Source organism: Tamandua tetradactyla, chromosome 5, assembly GCF_023851605.1.
Source record: "Tamandua tetradactyla isolate mTamTet1 chromosome 5, mTamTet1.pri, whole genome shotgun sequence".
NCBI classification, from domain to species: domain Eukaryota; kingdom Metazoa; phylum Chordata; class Mammalia; order Pilosa; family Myrmecophagidae; genus Tamandua; species Tamandua tetradactyla.
In genome coordinates this window covers 155279295-155301956 of record NC_135331.1, presented here as the reverse complement: position 1 = coordinate 155301956, position 22662 = coordinate 155279295, and the positions used below count along the sequence as shown (strand labels likewise).

General features: G+C 35.0%; 1 long non-coding RNA gene across 2 annotated transcripts in view; it reads right to left on the bottom strand.

The window, feature by feature from the left end:
- Positions 1-22662, bottom strand: part of LOC143682826 (uncharacterized) — a 416713-nt gene that overhangs the window by 288034 nt on the left and 106017 nt on the right. For both annotated transcript variants that reach the window (XR_013175303.1, XR_013175302.1), the window contains exon 2: positions 7921-8000. This is a non-coding gene — a long non-coding RNA (uncharacterized LOC143682826). The remainder of the gene's footprint in view (positions 1-7920; positions 8001-22662) is intronic.

Genomic DNA, 22662 nt, shown 5'->3' with positions numbered 1-22662 from the left:
GGAAAGTGCAAAATGTGAAAAAATTAAAGGATCTCTAAATAACTCGAAAGACCTCTATGTTCATAGACTGGAACACAATATTATTAACATGGTAATACTCACCACATTTGCCTAAGATTCAAGGTGTCCCTATCAAAGTTCCAGCTGGCTTTTTTGTAGAAATTAAAAAGCTGATTTAAAAATCCATGTGGAAATGCAAGAGACACCCAGACTACACAAAACATTCTTGAAAAAGGACGAAGTTGGAAGACTCATACTTCTTGATTTTAAAACCTGTTATGAAGCTAAATTGATAATATGTGCTGGTTGCCTAAGAGTAGACACATAAATCAATGAAAAAGAATTTTAGAATCCACATATAAACCCTCCTTATATTTATGGTCAAATGATTTTTAACAAGAGTATCAGGACAATTCAATGGGAAAGTACTGGGATTTCAACAGTTGTGCTTGGGCCACTGGATATTAGCATGTAAAAGAATGAATTTGGATCCCTACCTCACACCATTTACACAGTTTGACTCAAAATTAATCATAGAACTAAATGTAAGAGCTAAAACTATACAATTTTTAGAAGAAGATATAAGGAGTAAACCTTTGGGACCCTATGTAGGGCAATAGTTTCTTAGCTATGACTACAAAAGCATAAAGAAAAAAGAAAAAGTGGAAAGAAAAAAAAGAAAAAGTGATAAAACTTGACTACATCAAAATTCAACACTTTTTTTGTTATTAGGCCTTCTGTGCAACAACCTCATAAGTGGTGCTAAAGAAGCGTAGTTCTCCGTAAGTGTTAGTTTTAATGGTATTGTTCTTTTTGGTCACAAATCAGTATGGACTGCCTCTTATCTATATGGCAATCTTGGAGAAAAGCAATATTTTAAAAATCAGAACAATAATGGAAAATAGTATGCAGAATATTCTTACGAATCATAGGATCAGCAAATATACTTTATATTTAGCTTCCTATTCTCAATTTTAGATAACTGTATTCAGATACTGATGAGCATAATGATGAGAGTGTTAATGAAGAAAAGGAGGAGGAGGAGGAGAAAGAAGAATATAGAAACTCTATTATTTGCAAAGCTCTGTGATAGGCATTTTACTTCTTTAAGATTTTGGTGTGAAGAACAAGAACTGAGAAGTTGAAAATAAGAATGTTTAAGTTTTGTGAGTTTTATTATTTTGTTGATACTGATGCACTAACTACATTTTGTCCCATGGAGGTCTGATAAATATTTCCCATCATTCTGAGTTAGAGGCTTAGTCTGATTCCCAGTTAAGGAATAGTTTGGCCAGAACTCTACCTTACATACAAAAGTATAAATACCTGTATATTTAAGGACATTGTCTATTTTCATTATATAAGGTATTAACAGACTCTTTGAAGTTTTAAAAGTTAGAATAAGACTTTTAAGTCATTGTGAACTGTTTCTGAACAACTTTTCTGTCTTTCATTTCTAAGTTAGTGAAAAATAATTAAGAGTTCTTATAGGATACTGCTAGAAATGAGGTCTCTTCAATAGAACAGAAGGGTTCTTCAGTTAAAGTAACTTTCAGAAACAAAGATCTCAAAGTCAAAGTACTGTCATTTAATTTGAATTTTCAGCACTGTATCAGGGATTATTTTCCTTTGGCACCCACATGCCATTGAACAGTAACCTTCTTAATTTTTGTGCTCCCAGACGTTCTAAAATACTGCTCTGACAGCTAACGGTGCTCTAAGCAACCCAAGGGATATTTCACTGTACAACTTTCAGCAACAGAGATTTTAATAAAACTGAGACAAAATTTAACAGGACAATAATAAGCACTCATTGTACTTGAGGAAAATGTCTCCAAATATACATTTCTAAAAAGGGCTAGGTGCTATGGTGAGACACTCAATGGAATTGAATAAGTACGATACGGTGTACACTTCAACCTCTTTACAAATGTCAGAGAAAAAGTTTTGATATCCAATTTACATTGCTCTTTCTGCATATGTCAGGAAACAGAAACAGTAATTAACTGCTCTCTTCTTTTCAGTCTTCTATATATTCTAATTCATTAGTACTATTTTTTCTAGCATGTATCATTCACTAGACGCCTGAAGTACTCATATAAAAAATAAATATTGCTTACAGGCATGCAGATGACTTCAAATATTTCTGCACTTCACGGTGAATTGCTCATTCACCTGAGTGTTTAACAGTGTCAGCGTGCTCAACATTATCATATTTAATTGAACAGTTCAACAAGATAATATGCCAGTGCACACACCATTCTGTGAAATCATTCAATGCACTATTAGGCTCACAATAAATAAAGCAATATTTAAATGCAATACAGGGAAGTTAGAGGAAATTATCTAAAAAGGGGAGAAGAGAGGGAGGTGGGAAAGAAAGAGAAGGAATTTGAGGGAGAAAGGAAAGATGCCAGGGAAGAGATTTTTGAAGTCTGATAGCACCAATTCCTAAACCTCATTTTCACAACATCACTAAGGATAGATATAATTCGTGGGAAGAAGAAAAAGAATGTATATGTGAATATTATGAACACAGTATATGAACACTGGTTCTAGTAATTTAACCTATATCAGGGATAGGTAAACTTTTTCTGTAGAGAGCCAGATAGTATACTTTTGGCTTTTGGGGCTATAAGAAAGTGGTCCTAGATAATACATAAATACATGGATGGGTCTGTGTTCCAATAAAACCTTATTTACAAAACAGATAGGTTGGCCAGAGTTGGCCAAAGTCTGTAGATCACTGACCTCCAATTAGGTAGTAAAGTCAGTTCATCCTTGGACTTTGGTGGGCTAAAATATCATGGAAAATGAGAAATCAGCTATTCCATTTTCTTAGGGTCTGGGACTTTAGAAAGAACTCTTTTACTTTTATGGAGTGACCAAAGTACTCAACATCAACTCTATGCAATTGCTTTTCATTTTACCAAGATCTCTAAATGATACCAAAATCTCCAAGCCTTAAGCATTGTGCATATACTAATTTAATTGTCATTTCTAGATGTTTCTTAACATTATAGGAAAGCAACACAAATTTTATTTGTTCCTAGAACACTGAATACCTCCTTATCAAAAAAGTAGGAGAAAGTTCAAACACAAATACACATTTCAAATAGCATAAGATAACACAATGTATTATTCTTTTCTTTTAGAAAAGTAAGCATTTTTAAGTTATGCAGTGAATCATATTTCATTATTAAAATCTCTAAGGTAATTAGCATATCACAGAACAATATCAGGATTCTCTTTCTTGGTTCTCATCAACCTATGGATAGCGCTCAGTATTTCTAACATTGCCATTCGTTCTAACTTTGATTGGAACACGAATTGTATTTGGGCACCTCTTTGAGACCAAATGGGTGCTTCTGAAGATTCTTCCCAAAACTGCAGCTCAGTAAGAGTTTGAGAATCTGAGGGATCAGAACTTACATCCCAGCTTTTTCACTTGCTAATTGGGTGGCCCCAAGGGTAAATTACTTAACATATCTGAACTTCATTTTCCACAATAAAATGATGACAATAGTGTCTAACTCAGAGGGCTGCCATGAGGATTAAATAAGAAAAGAAAACATCCTCTTCCACAGTTGGAGTTCAGCATATGTCAATTCCCTTTCCTCATCCTCAGTGGATGCTTCTACTAGAGCAAAAATACTGAAAAATCCTTTTGATCAGAGGATAAATGATGCAGAGGAAAGCTGTTGAGCATAAAATCATTTAAAAGTGGGGCCAAATGTGTACTATAATTAGTCAGGGGATATTAGTACAATTGGGAGTTTTTTAGAAAAATGTGATTAAAATTATAGATACAATTTAGTTTTATATTTAAAAAATAAACAATCTTGGAAATACAATTGTGCTAATTCCTAGTATAAAAGAAAGGATATGGTAATAAGGAAGGAGGATAAAATATATGATAACATGATATGATGTTATGATGCCATTCTCTTCACATTTCAAATTTTTACCCACCAAAACCATCATTTTTACAAAATGGCTGATGGAGCATTTAAAACGCAGAATTATTTGAAATAGAAAAATAATGGCTAAAGGCAAAGAAAGTAAACAACCATTTACTTTTCAATCAATTATAGTACACAGCTTTATTCAGATAAGTCATCCATACCCTGTTTCAGCCTGAACTCACATTTTCTTAATTGCCACACTGAAATATTAAAGTATTGTGTACTTTGAAAATTTAAAATAAAATAACTCTGTAAATATTAAGTAGAAATAGCTTGATTATTATTGCATGTAGATTGTAGAACAACCATTTGAGGCAATTTTATTGCTGAATTGTTTCAATTTGGAAGACATTAAAAAGTATTGGGAAAATACGTGAAATATAATTGTGCTTAGAAATTTGCATTTGGTTGTGTGATATTAGAATAATTAACAGAACTTAAACATGATCCACAGCTTTCTCAGAAGACTTAATTTACTTTAGTGTTAGACACTATGGGCCTTTTTCAGACCAAATAGCAAGCATGCAATATTCCTTAATAATTTTGAAACTGGCACAACTGTTGTAAAATGGCTGGACACTTTACAGCAGCTGAAAATTGGAAGCTAAAAGTCTGGTATAGATAGGAAGCACTGTAGTTATAGTTTTTGCTTAAGTCTTGGACTCCACATGATTTGAAGACTTTAAGATTATTTCATACAGAGGTGCAAGGGTAGTTCAGTGGTAGAATTCTCGCCTGCAATGCAGGGGACCCGGGTTCGATTCCCAGTCCATGTACTTCCCCAAAAACAAACAAACAAAAATTCAACAAATGTTGCTTCAATAATGTGTTACTCACATGGAAAAATAATGAAATGTGACCCTGCCATACAGCATGCCAAAAAAAAAAAAAAATCACATCATACAGTACATGCTCTATTTTTCCTTGGATATGGTCTTCCATTTTTTTCTTCTTAGTGCATGCCATAGCACATAAATTTTGACACATTCTGAAAAGATCAAGAAACTACTTGCTGTCACAATGAGTAGTTTGCTACCCAAAGTTAGAGTATTTATTTAGACATTAAATCAGTCCTCCCTCAATGAATTGGAAATTCAATTATAGTAAAAGGAACAGGGTAGTGACCCTCTCTGTGATTACGTCTTACATTTAAATGTATCTAACTCATAAAGGACTATGATTTTCCTAAACAAGTTGCTATATTGGGACACTTATTGCCCACTTACTTCATTTAAAGAGTAGTACCAGGTTCACATTTTCATAAAATAACATAAATGGAATGAAACTTACATTGTAAAATATAAAGGACATGCATGGAACTCTATGCTTCTTGCTATGCATGAACCACATGATCACAAATCAGTTGACCAGAATCTTTTACAAATATAAATGTATAACTTGCAGAGAGCAACAGTCTAAGATGACACAAGGATTCTTAGAGCATTGTTAATATAATATATTGCATTATGCTACTTAAGAGGCCACTTTGAGAATTTCAATAAAATGTGACTGTTCAAAAGAAGAAAATTTCTTAGCTAATTATTATCATTGTCAAAATGCTAAATATGTTGGCCAATGAAAATCCGTATGTATGCACTACTGGGATGATAATAAACACATAACATTATCTTTGGGTAGAACTAACCTTAAATTGGGAGACTTATGAGTAAAATTGGAGGATAATGACTTAAGAAACACCTATTTTGAATGTTGGGCTAGACTGAGGATAAGCAAAGTTTGCTGCTATTGGGAATAGTTTGGGGTATTGAAAGAATGGATAAAATCTGATACATCAATTCTTTTCCACTGTGTGAATGATTCAGGCCACCTTCTGTAATAGTGTTCCCCTAGCCCAAACCGATTAGGTAGTTGCCAATTTCTAGAAGACTGATCAAATTGGTGTTCCCCTGAATGCTTGCTACCCTTTGGATACAGTGCACATCCTTCAACACAGGAAATTTCTGAGTAATAAAAAACCTATCATTACAAGCTCAGTAGCCTTCTATTCCAAGAATCTTTCTAGATTTACTTACTGCTGTTATGGAAAACAAAATTGCATTACTAAACATTTTAATGCACTGTGGTTTTTATATAGGTATGTTTTTATTTCTGCTGGAATACATGATTCTTTTAAATGTCAGAACTTTATCATCCAGGAATTATAGGGGTTTATAATCCTCGATATTTAGAAGCTTCTATTATTCTATAAATAACTCTTGTCTTATATTCACCACCCTCCACCTTCCAGTTTCAAAAAATACCAAAGAAGTAAAAATAGATAAAAGTGAGGGCAGGCCACGGTGGCCCAACAGGCAGAGTTCTCACCTGCCATGCCGGAGACCCAGGTTTGATTCCAGTTCCTGCTCATGCAAAAAAAAAAAAAAAAACAATGAGTGGGATGTTCTGGAAAACAAAAGTGGAAAAAGCTGAGGCAATTTAATAGTAAGTTATAATTGGGAACGTCTCACATTGTAACCTGCTTTGGAATATAAGCTTTTTGAGGGTAGGACCGTCCTTTAAAGATAACATGTACTTGTATTTATTTATATGAAACACCTCACATCACCTCATGAACGTGAGAGTAAAATTACAAAAAAAAGTAGCAATTCTAACCTTCTCCCTTGCTTATTCATATATGAATTATAAGCGTAGTGTCATGTTTGTATTCACTTATTTATTATTGAATGCTAGTTTTAGAACCAATATGTTTCCATGTCAAGTAAGCACAGATGACACTTCGGTCTGTTTTAAGTCCCCGCAGGCGTTGTGATGGCTTTCTGTGTGCTGCATAATGGTCTCTGTGACATTCAGGCTTGGATGTCATCCAACTTTTTAAAGCTAAATGTAGACAAGACTAAATTATTACTCCTAGAGTCTCCTCAACATCAGTCTTTATGTTTCTTTTTAGTTCTTCCTTCTGACATCGAGTATATCCTTCTCAGTGTCTCAGGGCCCATATCACTGAACTGAATTTAGACTCGGAGCTTTGTTTTGGATGTCCATATTAATCGGATTGCAAAGTCTTCTTATTATCATCCTAGGAACCTCTAGGATGTACCTCAGTGAATCTCCAAGGGACAGAGAAACCCTCGGATGTGCTTCCATTATTTCTTGGTAGGATTACCGTAATTCATTTTGTTCTGGCCTCCCTGTCACCTCTCCTCTTAACAGCTCACAGCTGGTGTGTACTTGGGTAATGTGCAAAGGCATGCAAAAACTAGGATTTCTGATGACATTACTTCAGAAAAGAAGAAATTCAGCTTGCCTCTAGGAAAGCTGTGGATTGTGTTTAAGCTTTTACTCCCTACAAACATGACAGGCTTCTGACTGTAGTCAAACGATCTGTTATTACTAATTGTTATTTTACTTTAGGAAAAGCACCAAGCATTGAAAGTATTCATTACCAAAGGCAACTTTAACTCATAGAAAACATGATAGATATGATCCTGAAAGGTTGGGTCATTAATATTTTATAAATTGATTCCCATTTTTTGTCTTCTTGGGAGGAGGGCATCTTATATTAAAGAGCTCTGTTAAAAATCACATATCTTGTTATGCAAATACTGACGCCTAAGTTTATTTCATAGCTGTGAATGTTAGCAGCAGGGTAATAGGGTTAATAAAGCAAGGCACACCTTCAATGATGCTTCAAAAAAAAGAAACAACCATCTCTATTTCAGTCTTAACTCAGAACTGGGAACAAGTCCCCCAGGAAAACTGTCAGTGCAGGGGCAGATTTACAATATTGTTCCTCAATGCAGCCACTCGCAGAAACTGTCCAAAATGAACAATAAAATAGGTTCCCCCTCTATTTCATGTGTGATTAATTTACACTTTTCCAATGCTTCATTCTGTAACTTAGTTTTACCTTGTTACTTTCCTTTCTTCCTGTAATACTGTCCCAGTATCAAAAGATACTCATGAGACATTTCCTTTTGACACTGAAGCGCCTTACCTTGTCTTCCGTGTTAGAGCTGACTTGTAAGGTCCTTGTTTGTGGCAAGATGAGTCTTTCTCCAAACCAAATCCATAAAACTAGAAACAATGAGAAAGCAAAAGACATGCTAGACTTTCTTCATGCCCATATCTGCTACCTCTCTCCTATGTTTATGAATCCTATTGATGGCACATCCTGTGGTAGACTTACAATATAATTTAAATAAAGCTTTGTTATTATGCAACACCTCTATGGCCTGCCAAAAAAACACAAAAAACAAAAAAACTCACCTATTTAATAAACCTGAAAAGTGGCAACATCTCACTGGATCACTAGCTGGGTTAGGAATGTAGTCCTGAAAGGAGGTAGGGAGCAAATTTCATATCCTTGTCAACATTCAAGAGAGATGGTGGGTGGCCAGTGATAATGTGGAGGATACAAAAAACCTTGAAACTAAAATCCTGCATGAGACGAAGCATTGAATTATTCCTGAAAACCAATGGTGACATGTTCTTTGAAAAGCTATCTTTAAATTCTAGAATTGGCTAGTAGTAGGTAGGCAGACAACTTTAGAAGATACCTTAATTAATCATATTTTATCCAAATGTAAATGGTGAAAGTGACCTGTTTGAGTAATAAGCAGCAGTGCCAAAATAAAAAAATAATGGAAATTATTTTAAATTATTCTTTACAGTCTTACATCAAGCATCATCCCCTCCTTTTCTTTCTGTGCAATCCACTGTATAAATAGCTTCCTTCTTCAGTTATTTCTTTACAGCCTCTAAAAATGTAACAGTCCTAGCAGTGAAAGCAGAGGCATCTTCCTTTCTCCCATCTTTCTTACCCCTATGAGTCCCCCCATCTTCCATATCATGCTTGACTGCCGACAAAGTTGTCACGGTCAATTTTCAGTTGATCATAAAGGCTTTTTTACTTTCTACATGAATCAAAACATATCTACTTTGATGTTTTGAGTATTCCATATATGAAACAAGGATTTTCTCCTCTATATTAGAGCAACCGGTACAGGATGATCTAATTGCTCCACAAGACATAACCTCTGACATTTCTCTGACTTTAGTACCATCACAAACAAACTTGATAGTGGAATATCAATCCCAAGGTAGTACCTAATGGTCTGCTTTTTGCACACAGTCATACTGCATAAGATACATATCAAGATATAGTATTGCTTGTTCCATAGCCCCAGAACTTTCTGAGGAAATGCAACAAGGCTATCTTGCTACAATACAAAAGCAGAAGGCAGTGAATGAAAATTAAAGAAAGGAATAATTTTTCAGAACAATGAAACCTCTATAGGCAAAACACTAGAACAATAGGCACTCTTTAGAGGCTTTCTGAGTAAAAGGACTGAACAGTTTCGTATTCCAAGACATCAGAAAACACTAGAAATCTTCTTGTTGCAAGTACAATGTCCATTCATTCATTTCTTCATTTATTAATGAAACACTATTTATTAAGTGATACTGGATGACTAAAAAAGTAGGTATTTAAAGTCCCAGGAGAGTAGAATCACCAAAAGAATGAGAAAAATTCTAATATTTACCATGTTATTTACTCACAATAGCCATATGAGAAAGATCAGATTTTGGTTCTATTTCCTTACAATTAGTTTGCACTTTAGTAAGTTTGGCAGATGAGGAATCTACTTTCTTATCAATGCTTACAGTCTCTAGAGTTTTTATCTAGAAAGTCAGATGCCATGCTAGAAGCTGGATATAGTGTGGGGAATCAGGTAGGCAAGTCCCTGCCCTAAAGGACATTGAAAAATATATATAAAGATGATTACAGATTGTGCTAAGTGCCATAAGAAAACAATGGAGAGGTGGGTCATAATGGCTCAGCAGACAGTTCTCACCTCCCATGCGGGAGACCTGGGTTTGATTCCCAGCGCCTGCCCATGCAAACAAAAGAAAACAATGCAGGATGGGAAACCTGCCTTAGGTACAATGGTCATGAAGTCCTCTCTGATGACATGACATTTAAACTGGTAACGAAAGGATAATGATAAACTTGTCTTTGGAAGAATTGGGAGAATAATGTTCCCAGCAGTTTTAGAAGAGTAAAAGCCCAGTAAAGAAAAGGGATTGCAATGATCAAAGAAGAACAAAGAAAGGTGTGATCTTTTTTGATGTTGACTGAGAGGGGAAAAGGGTCAAGATAAAAGATGGACAAGGAGGTGGATCCAGGACCTAAATCAAGTTGTGATAAGATGTTCTAATACCACTACAATAGAAATGGGAAGTATTGAAAGACTGTAGCTGGAAAGTCAAAATGATATGATCTGTGTACTTGACAAATCCCTCTGGCTATTGACTGTTGGCTGGGGAAATAACAGGAGACGTTTAAATTTCTAGTTTAAAAAATTAGGTAGATGATTGCTTCCTCTGAAATAAAGAAAATCCTTAAATCTGGTGTTTGAGAGCAGGAGGTAAATAAGATAGAGAACAAAATTAAAATATTCCTTTCGTACATATTAAGTTTGAGATATTTATAAGGTACATTAAGTTGTTGTCTTAGATTTGGAAGTCTAGGAATTCAAGTAGGCCAGAAAGCTAAGTCAGGACTTTAAACTTCAGCAGCATGTGCAGCATATTTATAGCCAAAGCTTTGGGGGAGATTATCTAGGAGGTGAGTAGAAATAGAAGAGAAAAGGGCCTCAAATCAATCCCAGAAGCATTCCATTATGTAAAGGCCCAGGGAAAGGAGACTGCTTACTAAAATAGGAGAAGAGGCAGGAGAAATGAGAGAGGAGAGTGGTTTCAGGAAGAAGGAAGTGGTAAAATGTTGCTGCATGTTTAAAGGAAATAAGAGGTGAGAATTGTCCATTAGATTTCGGTAATGGGTCATGGCATGGTGAAGATAGAAATTGAAATATAGTGGATTAGATAATGAATTGTGGATGAAGAAGTGGAGACAGAGGTTAAGTCCACTGTCTATTTTCTGGGCTCTGGTCATTCAAAGCAGGATTCATGTTAGCAAAATGAAGAACTAAATACAAACGTCATGTTATTAAAATATCAAGTAATGGCACAAAGCAAAGGATGCCTATACATACACCACCATTACTCAGTTGTACACTACTCTAGGTTAATGCTTTGGTGGACCAAGAGAAGTGACATTCATTTGATCCAGTTTCCAGATAATAGCGGGTCTTCATTATGCTGTCCCATTTAAGGATAAGCAAACAAATGCTAAAAACAAAACAAAGCAAAAACACCCTAAATGCTATTTACGCAAATAAAAATCTATAAAAGAAAGAAGCAAATAAATGAAGGGTGACATGTATAAATGAAGACTATATTAACTAGTCATGTAAAATTTTAGGTGATAAGTACTGGGCACTTTTCATGAAAACAAAGAAAATAAGGATTCCCTATTTAAGAATAGGTGAAGTAGTATAAGACAAGAAAACAAATACAGACTGAATAAAACTAAGCTGGAAAAGCTAAGGAAATATTTTAAGAAGAGAAATTATGTTACAGTAAAAATTCAAACATTAGAAACAGTCAAATGAAGAATAGACAATGCTGAACATTAAATCTGTGACATGGAGAACAAGCCTAGAAAAAGATGGCATGTACAAATTGGTGAAATCAACTAGAAAGAAAATAATCCATTAAAGAAGAGTTTATAAGTAAATCCAACATGTGCAGATTATGTTTCTGAAGAAGAGAATGGAATAGAAAATATACAAAACTGCCTAACAGGCAGAAGGGTGAGTTTAGGGTCTTCTAGTTACACAACAATTCTTTCATCACCTCTGCTTCTCACAAATCTACTCATAGCTTCAGGTGAGAAATGAATATTGAAATGTGGCAAGATATATTCATGTAGAATATATCCTGACTATAGTTCTTTTTTTGGTTTGTTCTTATTTGGTTGGTTTTTAGCTCAAGGAAGGGGGTATTAAATAAATGAAATAATATGTCCTCCCTTTCAGTTTGCTAAATGGAAATTCAATATTAAACACAATTTTAAAATCCATATTAAAACAATTGACTCAGCATCAAGAACCATCATGCCTACTCTAGTCTGTCTTTGATGTTGGATTAATATTTACTGTTACGAAAACATCGGAATCTAAGAGGATATAGTCTAAAATTGAAAGTGCTAATAACCTTTAGTTATTGAGAATATTATGAAAGAAGTAATTAGTAGACACACTTGGTTGGGTAGTAATTGGAAATGACAACCATATCCAAACCTTCAGAAAATTCTTGTGATTCTCTCTTTTACCAGAAAGAGTGACTATAGTTAGGACAATACAGATAGACAGACAGACAGAGAGTTAGATAGATAGATAGATAGATAGATAGATAGATAGATAGATAGATAGATAGATAGATAGATAGATAGATAGATAGATAGATATAGATAGAGCTAGCTAGATATCGATGGGTGTGTGAGTATATACACATATATGTATGTAGATACATATATAAATAAGATAAAAACTTTTCCTATTTTGACTACTGGCAAACTGTGATAATAAATTTGAAAATTTGTTGGAAGTGGATCATTTTCTTATTAACTATGAGTCATCAAATTGACTCAAGAAAAATTAATAAATCAATAATTATAGAAGATATTAAGACCATCCTCAAATAAGTCTATCTCAGAAATGTTCTGGGTAAATATAATTATTTTAAATAGATTTATAATTAAATATTTAATTGTTATAAAATATAATTATTATAATTATTTTAAATAGAATTTTCCTCATAGATTTACTTTAAATCTATGAAGAAAAACTTTCTAATTACTTGTGCAGCTTTATACACTTAAAATTAAATTATTACACAAATAGCTTAAAAATGCAAAAATGTTAGTATTTTATTACAGATGCAAAGCTCCTAAATAAAGTAATAGCACATAAAAGGCCTTATTAAAATATAGTACATCATAAATTTTTTTAAAAATTGATTTCAGTAATTCAAGGACTATTCATACATTCCTCATCAGGTTAAAGAATAAAAACTATATGATCAGTTCAAAAGAAGTCTAAATAATGTAGCAAAAATTCAAGATCCACTTTAGAATTTTTTAAATGTCATTCAAAGAGCAGCAAGAATCAGCATTACAAAGAATGATGAAATGTAATCTAGGATTAAGAAAGATTATTTTTTATCATATCATTTAAACAAAGCTGCTCAAAGCAATTCAAAATAAACCTAAAAAAGATGTAAATATTGGAGATTAGAAGCTCAAATCATCATCATTGGCATATAATATTCTTATCTACCTATAAAATCTAAGAGGAAAAATATCTTAAAATAGTTAAAGTTTGGAATAATGATCATTGAATTAATATCCCACTTACAAATTTCTTATATTCCAGTCAAAGTTACTTCTAAAATATAATATGAAAATAATGATTCACATTGACCAGAAATATACGAAATTCCTAAAAATCTACTTCTTAAGAAAGATATAGAAATAAATAAAGGAAACTATAAAGTTAACTTAGTTACATAAACTAGTGTGAATGAAGAAGTTTCTGATTTCAAAGCTAAAATTATATTTATCTTTTTGTTGTTTACCAGTAAACAGTTGAAATGAAAATACATGATTTATTTAATAAGTTATTATACATGAAATATTAGGTGGCATCTAAATGAGACTTTATAGAACAATATTTTAATGAGATAGTAGACTCTCCAATAGATTTTGAATTTAAAAAGCAAGCTAAAATCCTGATTTTCTTTCGAGCTGAAGGAACCGAATGATTTTTAAACTTCCTTCATTGTTTTAATTATATATTAAATTTTCTACAGCTACTTTTGAAGAAATACTTGTACATAACATGCATTTTTATTTTAAAATGACAAACATTGCATTTCAAGATTAAGCACTCACAACATATGTGACCTTGGGCAAATCAGTTTCACCTCTGGTTATTTTGCTTCTGTGTCATGAAAAATATGTATTGTGCTATGGGGATTAAATGAGTGAATAACTCCTCATATTTAAACCCTTTAAGAAATAACTAATTTACAAAGAGATAACATTAAAATACTGGGAACATACCTGGAAGTGGTGATTTTTCTATTTTAACTTGACTATTTTAATTTTCAGTAAAAAAGGATCATGCTGGAATAAATAAAAATGTAGGTGTATTCAAGCAAATATTTGTGAAGCTTCTGTAGTTATCCCAAGAAAAATTGCAATGTTTCTTTTTTCATTTCAAATAAAATGTATTTCAACATTAATATTGAAAGACAATAATTTCTCTAATTAAAAGATTTCTTAAGAACTAACTGTAATACGAAAATTAACTCAAAATGGATCAAAGACCCAAACATTAGAGCTAAGACCATAAAACTTTTCAGAAGAAAATGTAGAGAAATCTCATAATAGGCAGTTTCCTAAACCTTATCCCCAAAGCATGAGCATTGAAAGAAATAGATAAATGGGGTCTCCTCAAAATTAAATTTTTGTGCATCAAAGAACTTTGTCAGGAAAGTAAAAAGCAGGCTATGCAATGGGAGACAATATTTGGAAACCACACATCAGGAAAGGGTTTAGAATCTAGAGTATATGAAGAGATTCTTCAACACAACAACAAAAAGACAAACAACCCAATTTTTAAAAAGTGGGCAAAAGACAGGAAGACACTTCTCAGAAGAAGAAATACAAATGGCTATAAGGGACATGAAAAGATGCTCAACTTCACTGGCTATAAGGGAAATGCAAATCAAGACCACACTGAGATATCATCTCACATCCATTAGAATGTCCATTATTAAAAAAAAAAAAAAAAAGTGCTGGAGAGGATGTGGAGAAAGAAGCACACTTATCCACTGCTGATGGGTATGTAAAATAATAACAACCACTGTGGAAGGCAGTTGGGCAGTTTCACAAGAAGCTAAATATAGAATTGCCATATGATCCAGAATTCTCATTACTAGGTATATAGGTATATAAGAGGAACTGAAGGCAAGGACACAAACGGCCATTTGCACACCAATGTTTACAGCAGCATTATTTACAATTGCTAAGAGATGGAAACAGCCCAAATGTCCATCAACAGATGAGTGGCTAAACAAGCTGTGATATGTACATATGATGGAATATTACACAACTGTAAAATAGAATAAAATCATCAAGCATGTAACAACATGGATGAACCTTAACATTATGCTGAGTGAAATTAGCCAGAAACAAAAGGACAAATACTTTATGGTCTCACTAACATGAATTAACATTGAGTGAATTTTGAGAGTTGAAGTTAAGAACATAGGTTATCAGGAGATAGAAACAGAGCACAGATTAGTCTTTTGGTGCTAAAGGAATACAGATTGCACAACAGGACTAATTGTAAAAATTCAGAAATGGATAGCACAATATTACCTGATTGTACTACAATAACAGAAGTACACTGAATGCAGCTAAATGTGAGTATGATTGAAAGAGAAGGGCTGGGGGCATATATGAAATCAGAAGGAAAGTTAGAGGATACAAACTGAGACTGTGTAACTTAAGAATGCCTAGAGTAGACAATGATGGTGATTAAATACATAAGTAAAAAAACATTTTTGCATGAGGGAGAACAAATGAATATCAACATTGCAAGGTATTGAAAATGGATGGTACACAGGAAAAAACACAATCAATGCAAACTAGGGTCTATAGTCAACAGTAACACTGTAATATGCTTCCACTGAATATAACAAAGGTATTATGCCAAAACTAAATATCAACAGGCAGAGGGCATAGGGGAGAGATATGGATTCTTTGTGGGAGAAAAGGAAGTGTCTTCATATTGATTATGGTGGCAAAGTCATGTCTATTTGCTTAGGTTGGATTGAATGATGTGCAAATAAAACTATTTAAAAATGAACAGAGTAAACAAGTGCTGGAAAAAATGCAGAGAAACAGGTGGACCTATTCACTCTTGGTGGGAAAACTGAGAGGAGCAGCCACTCCAGAGGGCAGTGTGATGGTTCCACAGGAGGCTAGCAGCGGGGTTGCCAGGTGGTCCTGAAACCCTGTTGTTAGGTATTTACCTGGAGGAACTAAGAGTGGGGACACGAATGGACATTTGCACACGGGTGTTTATGGTGGCAGTGTCTGCGATTTGCAATGGATGGAGTTGGCCTAAGGGTCCATCGACTGATGGAAGGAAGGGGAACAGTGGTGCGTACACATGAAGGACTACTGAGTGGCCAGCCACAAGAAGGAATGAAGTGTGACCCAAGCAACCAGGTGAATGAAGCTTAAGGACTGTATGTTGAATGAAATGTCAGAACAAAGAGACAAATATTATCATCCCTCACTCATGTGGACTAATTATAATAAATAAACTCAGTGAATTGAAGTCAAGAGCATAGGTTATCAGGTGGGGACCTATCGTAACGGGTCCTGGATTATAAGCCTTTACAATAGTCACATATATTCAGGAGTTGTAATTGTTATTTCTAAATTCTGAGATACTGAGCTGTTTGTATATAACTCGTATATAAGTTCCCAGAAACTTCAGATATGTATGTGACACCTGAATTTCAGAGCTAGAGCTCAGAAACTATGAAAGTCAGCATTATCCCATACAGGAACTGATTAAAAAGTTGAAATAGGGATCAAACATCAACTAAAGATATGAGTGAAGCTGATCTTGATAGGACTATGGTATATCAGAATACAGGATAGAGGATGATATGGTCCATATTTTAAAACTTCGACTTCTGTGTTGAAGAACAAAAGGAGAGAGATTTATTTGGTGCAAAATTTATATTTTGGGTAGTATATTATCTAATTTAACCTGTATGGTCAGTTTAGTTAAATGCCATATGTACATGGAATCTTGAATAGGGTGTGAGATTTTGCTGGTTTGTCCAGGTTAGTGTGGTGCCCCAATATATCAGAGTAATTTGGGCAGTGAATTTAAAAGGTATTTACAAAGTCCCCTTGGGGAACTGGAAAGAAAGGAGGAAATATTCATCATCCACATTTGGGGAATTCCTGATATTCTCGCAAGCAGTGGGAACAACCAAATCAATAGGTTGAGCCCTCAATCTTGGGGTTCAACTCTCTGAAACTTATTCCTGCAAAAGATAAGCTAAGCCTACTTATAATTATGCCTAAGAGTCACCCCCAGAGAACCTCTGTTGTGGCTCAGATGTGGCCTCTCTCTCTAAGCCAACTCAGCAGGTGAACTCACTGCCCTCCCCCTCTCTATGTGGGACTTGACTCCCAGGGGTGTGGCCCTTCTTGGCAATGTGGGATAGAACTCCAGGGATGAGTCGGGAGCCAGCATCATGGCATTGAAAATGCTGCCTTGACCAAAAAGGGGAAGAGAAAAATCAGACAAAATAAAGTTTCAGTGGCTGAGGGATTTCAGAGTCAAAGGTCATCCTGGAGGTTACTCTCATGCTTTACATAGATAGTCCTTTTTAGTTTATGGTGTACTGGACTGGCTGGAGGGAAATACTTGAAACTGTAGAGCAGTGTTCCAGCAGTCTTGATTCTTGAAGATTATTGTATGATGGTATAGCTTTTACAATGTGATTGGGTGATCATGGAAATCTTGTGTCTAATGCTCCTCTTATCCAGGGTATGGACAGATGAATAAAAAAATATGGATAAGAAAATAAATAAATAATAGGGGGATAGGGGTAAAATTAATTGTATAGATTGAAATACTATTGGTCAATGAGAGGGAAAGGTAAGGGGTGTGGGGTATATGAGTTTTTTCTTTTTTCTTTTTCTTTCTTTTTCTGGAGTGATGCAAATGTTCTAAAAACCATGATGGTGATGAATATACAACTACGTGATGATATTGTGAGCCACTGAGTGTACATCATCCATGTGTGTGAAGATTTCTCAGTAAAAACATTTCTTACTAAAAGAACTAATTGCAGTAGCTTTCCAGGATTTTTGTACTAGGATGTCATTGTAGGAATATTTAAAGTAGCCAGAAGTTTGAACTACTTTCCACTGATAAGGAATCAGCAAAAAAGATTATATAAAATACTACACATGCACACATACACATACGTGTGTGTGTGTGTGTGTATTTCTATGAAGACATGAAAAGTCACATTGTTTGGGGGAGAATATTAAAACATCTATCTGTTTCACATGCGGCAAATATTTTGTTAGTTTGCCACTTGCTGTTCACTGCATTTGTTATACATTTACCACACCATGAAAACTGGAAAAAAAATACTAGAAGAAACAACACCAAATTGACCTGGTAGATATATTGTGTGTGACCTTAGTTTCACATTGATGTGTTTATACAGTCTATAATTCCTCTGTGAAGAAAATATGTTAAATGTATCAACAGAAAAGAAATCAGGAAAAAGTAAAGTAAATATTTCTGTTTTATTTTCATTAATGCATTGTATCTAATCGAACAGATCACATAGAAAGCATTTCCTTAGCTAGAATAGCATATATGTAGATATAAAATATATACTGTCTAGGAGGTAATGCTTCTCAGAATAATGGCCATGTGGGATAAGAGAGTACATGCATTATTTTTCTTGAATGGGAAATGGAAATAAGCATTGTTAAGGATTTGTGAGCATATTTCTGAAACAGTTAACACATGTTTTCTTTACTTAATGCATCACTATAACAGTTATAAATATTTTAGAGTATATATACAAATATATTTTTATCATTTTTTCAGAACATCTGAATTACTAAAGAACTATTAAGTAGTACTAAGTACTTTGGAATCTGAGTTTTGTCTGGCATGAGTGAACTTTAGACTAATGGGCATATTTTCTCTAAATAGTTTAATATAATTTTCTTTATTTCTTTCATTTTTAGCTTCCTTAAATGCATATTTCCTTATAAAATAAGTTGGAGTCAGAAGGGTTTTTTGTCTTTTTCTTTTTTTTGGTTGAGGTTTCATATGAGTAGTTTGAAAGTAATTCTGAAATCAAGCTTTCAATGCAATCAAGTTCTTGCTATTATCTTTCCATAGCACCTGCCATGAAAAACAAAATATCCATTGCTATTTTAGCCCCATATTAAACAGGGTTAAAATAAATTTATGAATTTAAAATTAATTTATAAATGTAATATGCCCAAACTAAAAAGTATAAATACTTAACCAAAAGGAGACAACTTGTATTTAGTTCTGTTAGTTAAATGTCATATTTTTCTCAAGAAATAAGAGTCACTTTTATTAATAGAGTTGACTATCTAGGTATCTGTTACTCCATCCTAAATTTAGACCACTGAATTTTCCCCATTTCCTATACAGAAAACTCTGCCCTACATATCAATATAGAAGCTGCCTTTTTATTGATTTTTTTTTTCTCATCGTATGTTAGTTTTAAACTAGTTAAAATTCTTCTGGTTGGAAGTAAAAGGAGTACAATTCTAACCAATTGAAGGTAAAAGAGGAATTTTATAAAGACATGGGATGTCTCACAAAACCCAAAGATAATGATGAACCACAGGGAAAATGTGCAGACAGCCTCTTAATTTTTCTTCCCCATTCCTCCCCTCTCCTCCCCTCCCCTCTGTTTTCCACCTCTCTCTGAGGAGTTGCTTCTTCAGCTTTACTGGTGCATCGGCCAGGACCTGTGGCCACACAACTGATCCTGACAGTCCAGACCCCAAGGAGAGCATGACAGTCTTGACCCCACGTTCTTAATCTCCAAGATAAGAACTCACTGCTCCATTTGCCCACTCTACACCAGTCAAATGAAGTGAGATGGTTCTGTGGTTGATCCTGTAGCTAATGTAAGGTTGGCAGGGCTGGAGAAGTACAAACCTAGTAAAAGTGGAGGTGGATAGTCCAACAAATAAGAGCTACCCACTTCATCAGTCCCCTGTATAAGCTATTATCTATGTATTACATATGTTTCTCCCTGGGCTAGAGAAATTCACTTCGGTTCACATGGACGTAGAAAGTTTTGGCCCATTAATCTTCCCATGAGAAATAACTTTTTATTTCCATAAGACTTTTGATCCTGCACCAAGTAAGCTGGTCCATTCTCAGATCGTCCCTTCTTCCTTTCTGGCCACTCCTGGCATGTGGTAGATTCAAAGACAAGTCATTATGACAAGTGACATTATCATCTGGAACTCCTTTTTAAGCCCTAGGTACCTTCTCATCACCAAAATCTTTGGCCTACACCTACCTGGCAGATTTTCCCTAAACCAACAGAATCCACATGCCCATACGCTCCCCTTGGGCTCACCAAGCATATAACTGAATTTATGACACTACTTACTATCTATCACATTGGTCAAGGCAATTTGGAGTCTTACTTATTCTCACACTTCTAATTGAGGGAATGACAACTCTAGAATCTCATTGTCTAGAACAATATAATCAATAAGAATTAGATATCGACTTCCGGAGAAGATGGCGGCTTAGTAAGACGCGCGGGTCTTAGTTCCTCCTCCAGAAAAGCAACTAAAGAAACAGAAACAATACGAAACAGCTCCCGGAGTCACGACAGAGACCAAAAAGACAGCGTACCCCATTCTGGAACAGCTGAACGGGCAGGGAGAATCTGCTGCGGTGAGATACCCGAGGGGCGTGCGTTTTCCCGGCCGGGGCAGCTGGCGACTGGGGTCCCCTCCACGCAGGTGGCTCCTCGGTCTGACTGGGAATGTTGGATAGCGGGGCCCTCCCGTCACGCTTGGCTTTTCGGGCCAGCTGGGCAATTAGGACCGGCACTCTCCCAAGCTGCAGCGGCCAGCGACCCCCGCCTCCACGCGCGGTTTCCCAGGCCGACTGCTGTGCAGACAGACGAGCGCCACGAGCGCCACCTACTGGGCAGGAAAAGAAAAACAGAGCCCAGAGATTTCACAGAAAAACCTTTCAACCAGCTGGGTCCCACACCCAGGGAAATCTGATCAAATGCCCAGACACCAGCAGAAAATAATGGATGACGCTCGGAAAATTGAAGATATGGCCCAGTTAAAGAAACAAACCAATAGTTCAAATGAGATACAGGAGCTGAGACAACTAATGCTGAATATACGAACAGAAATGGAAAAACTCTTCAAAAACCAAATCAATAAATTGAGGGAGGACATGAAGAAGACATGGGCTGAACAAAAAGAAGAAATAGAAAATCTGAAAAAACAAATCACAGAACTTATGGGAGTGAAGGACAAAGAAGAAAAAATGGAAAAAACAATGGATACCTACAATGGTAGATCTAAAGAGACAGAAGCTACAATTAGTGAACTGGAGGATGGAACATCTGAATTCCAAAAAGAAACAGAAACTATAGGGAAAAGAATGGAAAAACTTGAGCAGGGGATCAGGGAACTGAATGACAATATGAAGCACACAAATATACGTGTTGTGGGTGTCCCAGAAGGAGAAGAGAAGGGAAAAGGAGGAGAAAAACTAATGGAAGAAATTATCACTGAAAATTTCCCAACTCTTATGAAAGACCTAAATTTGCAGATCCAAGAAGTGCAGCGCACCCCAAAGAGAATAGACCCAAATAGGCGTTCTCCAAGACACTTACTAGTTAGAATGTCAGAGGTCAAAGAGAAAGAGAGGATCTTGAAAGCAGCAAGAGAAAAACAATCTGTCACATACAAGGGAAACCCAATAAGACTATGTGTAAATTTCTCAGCAGAAACCATGGAAGCTAGAAGACAGTGGGATGATATATTTAAATTACTAAAAGAGAAAAACTGCCAACCAAGACTCCTATATCCAGCAAAATTGTCCTTCAAAAATGAGGGAGAAATTAAAACATTTATAGACAAAAAGTCACTGAGAGAATTTGTAACCAAGAGACCAGCTCTGCAAGAAATACTAAAGGGAGCACTAGAGTCAGATACGAAAAGACAGAAGAGAGAGGTATGGAGTAAAGTGTAGAAAGAAGGAAAATCAGATATGATATATATAATACAAAAGCAAACTGGTAGAGGAAAATATTATCCAAACAGTAATAATACTAACAGGTAATGGACTGAATTTCCCAATCAAAAGACATAGAATGGCAGAATGGATTACGACCCAGGAATACCACTGCTAGGTATCTACTCAAGGGACTTAAGGGCAAAGACACAGACGGACATTTGCACACCAGTGTTTATAGCAGCATTATCTACAATTGCAAAGAGATGGAAACAGCCAAAATGTTCATCAACAGACGAGTGGCTAAACAAACTGTGGCGTATACCTACGATGGAATATTATGCAGCTTTAAGACAGACTAAACTTATGAAGCATGTAATAACATGAATGGACCTAGAGAACATTATGCTGAGTGAGTCTAGCCCAAAACTAAAGGACAAATACTGTAAGGTCCCACTGATGTGAACCGACATTCGAGAATCAGCTTGGAATATATCATTGGTAACAGAGACCAGCAGGAGTTAGAAACAGGGTAAGATAATGGGTAATTGGAGCTGAAGGGATACAGACTGTGCAACAGGGCTAGATACAAAAACTCAAAAATGGACAGCACAATAATACCTAAGTGTAATGTAACTAGGTTGGAACACTGAATGAAGCTGCACCTGAAATATGGTTTTTTGTTTGTTTGTTTGTGTGTTTGTATCTTTTGTTTTTGTTTTTTTTCTTTTTCCTTTATATATATATATTATTAGCATTATTATTTTAATTCTCTTCTCTATATTAACATTCTATATCTTTTTCTGCTGTTTTGCTAGTTCTTTTCCTAAATCGATGCAAATGTACTAAGAAATGATCATACATCCATGTGATGATACTAAGAATTACTGAGTGCATTTGTAGAATGGAATGATTTCTAAATGTTGTGTTAATTTCTTTTCTTT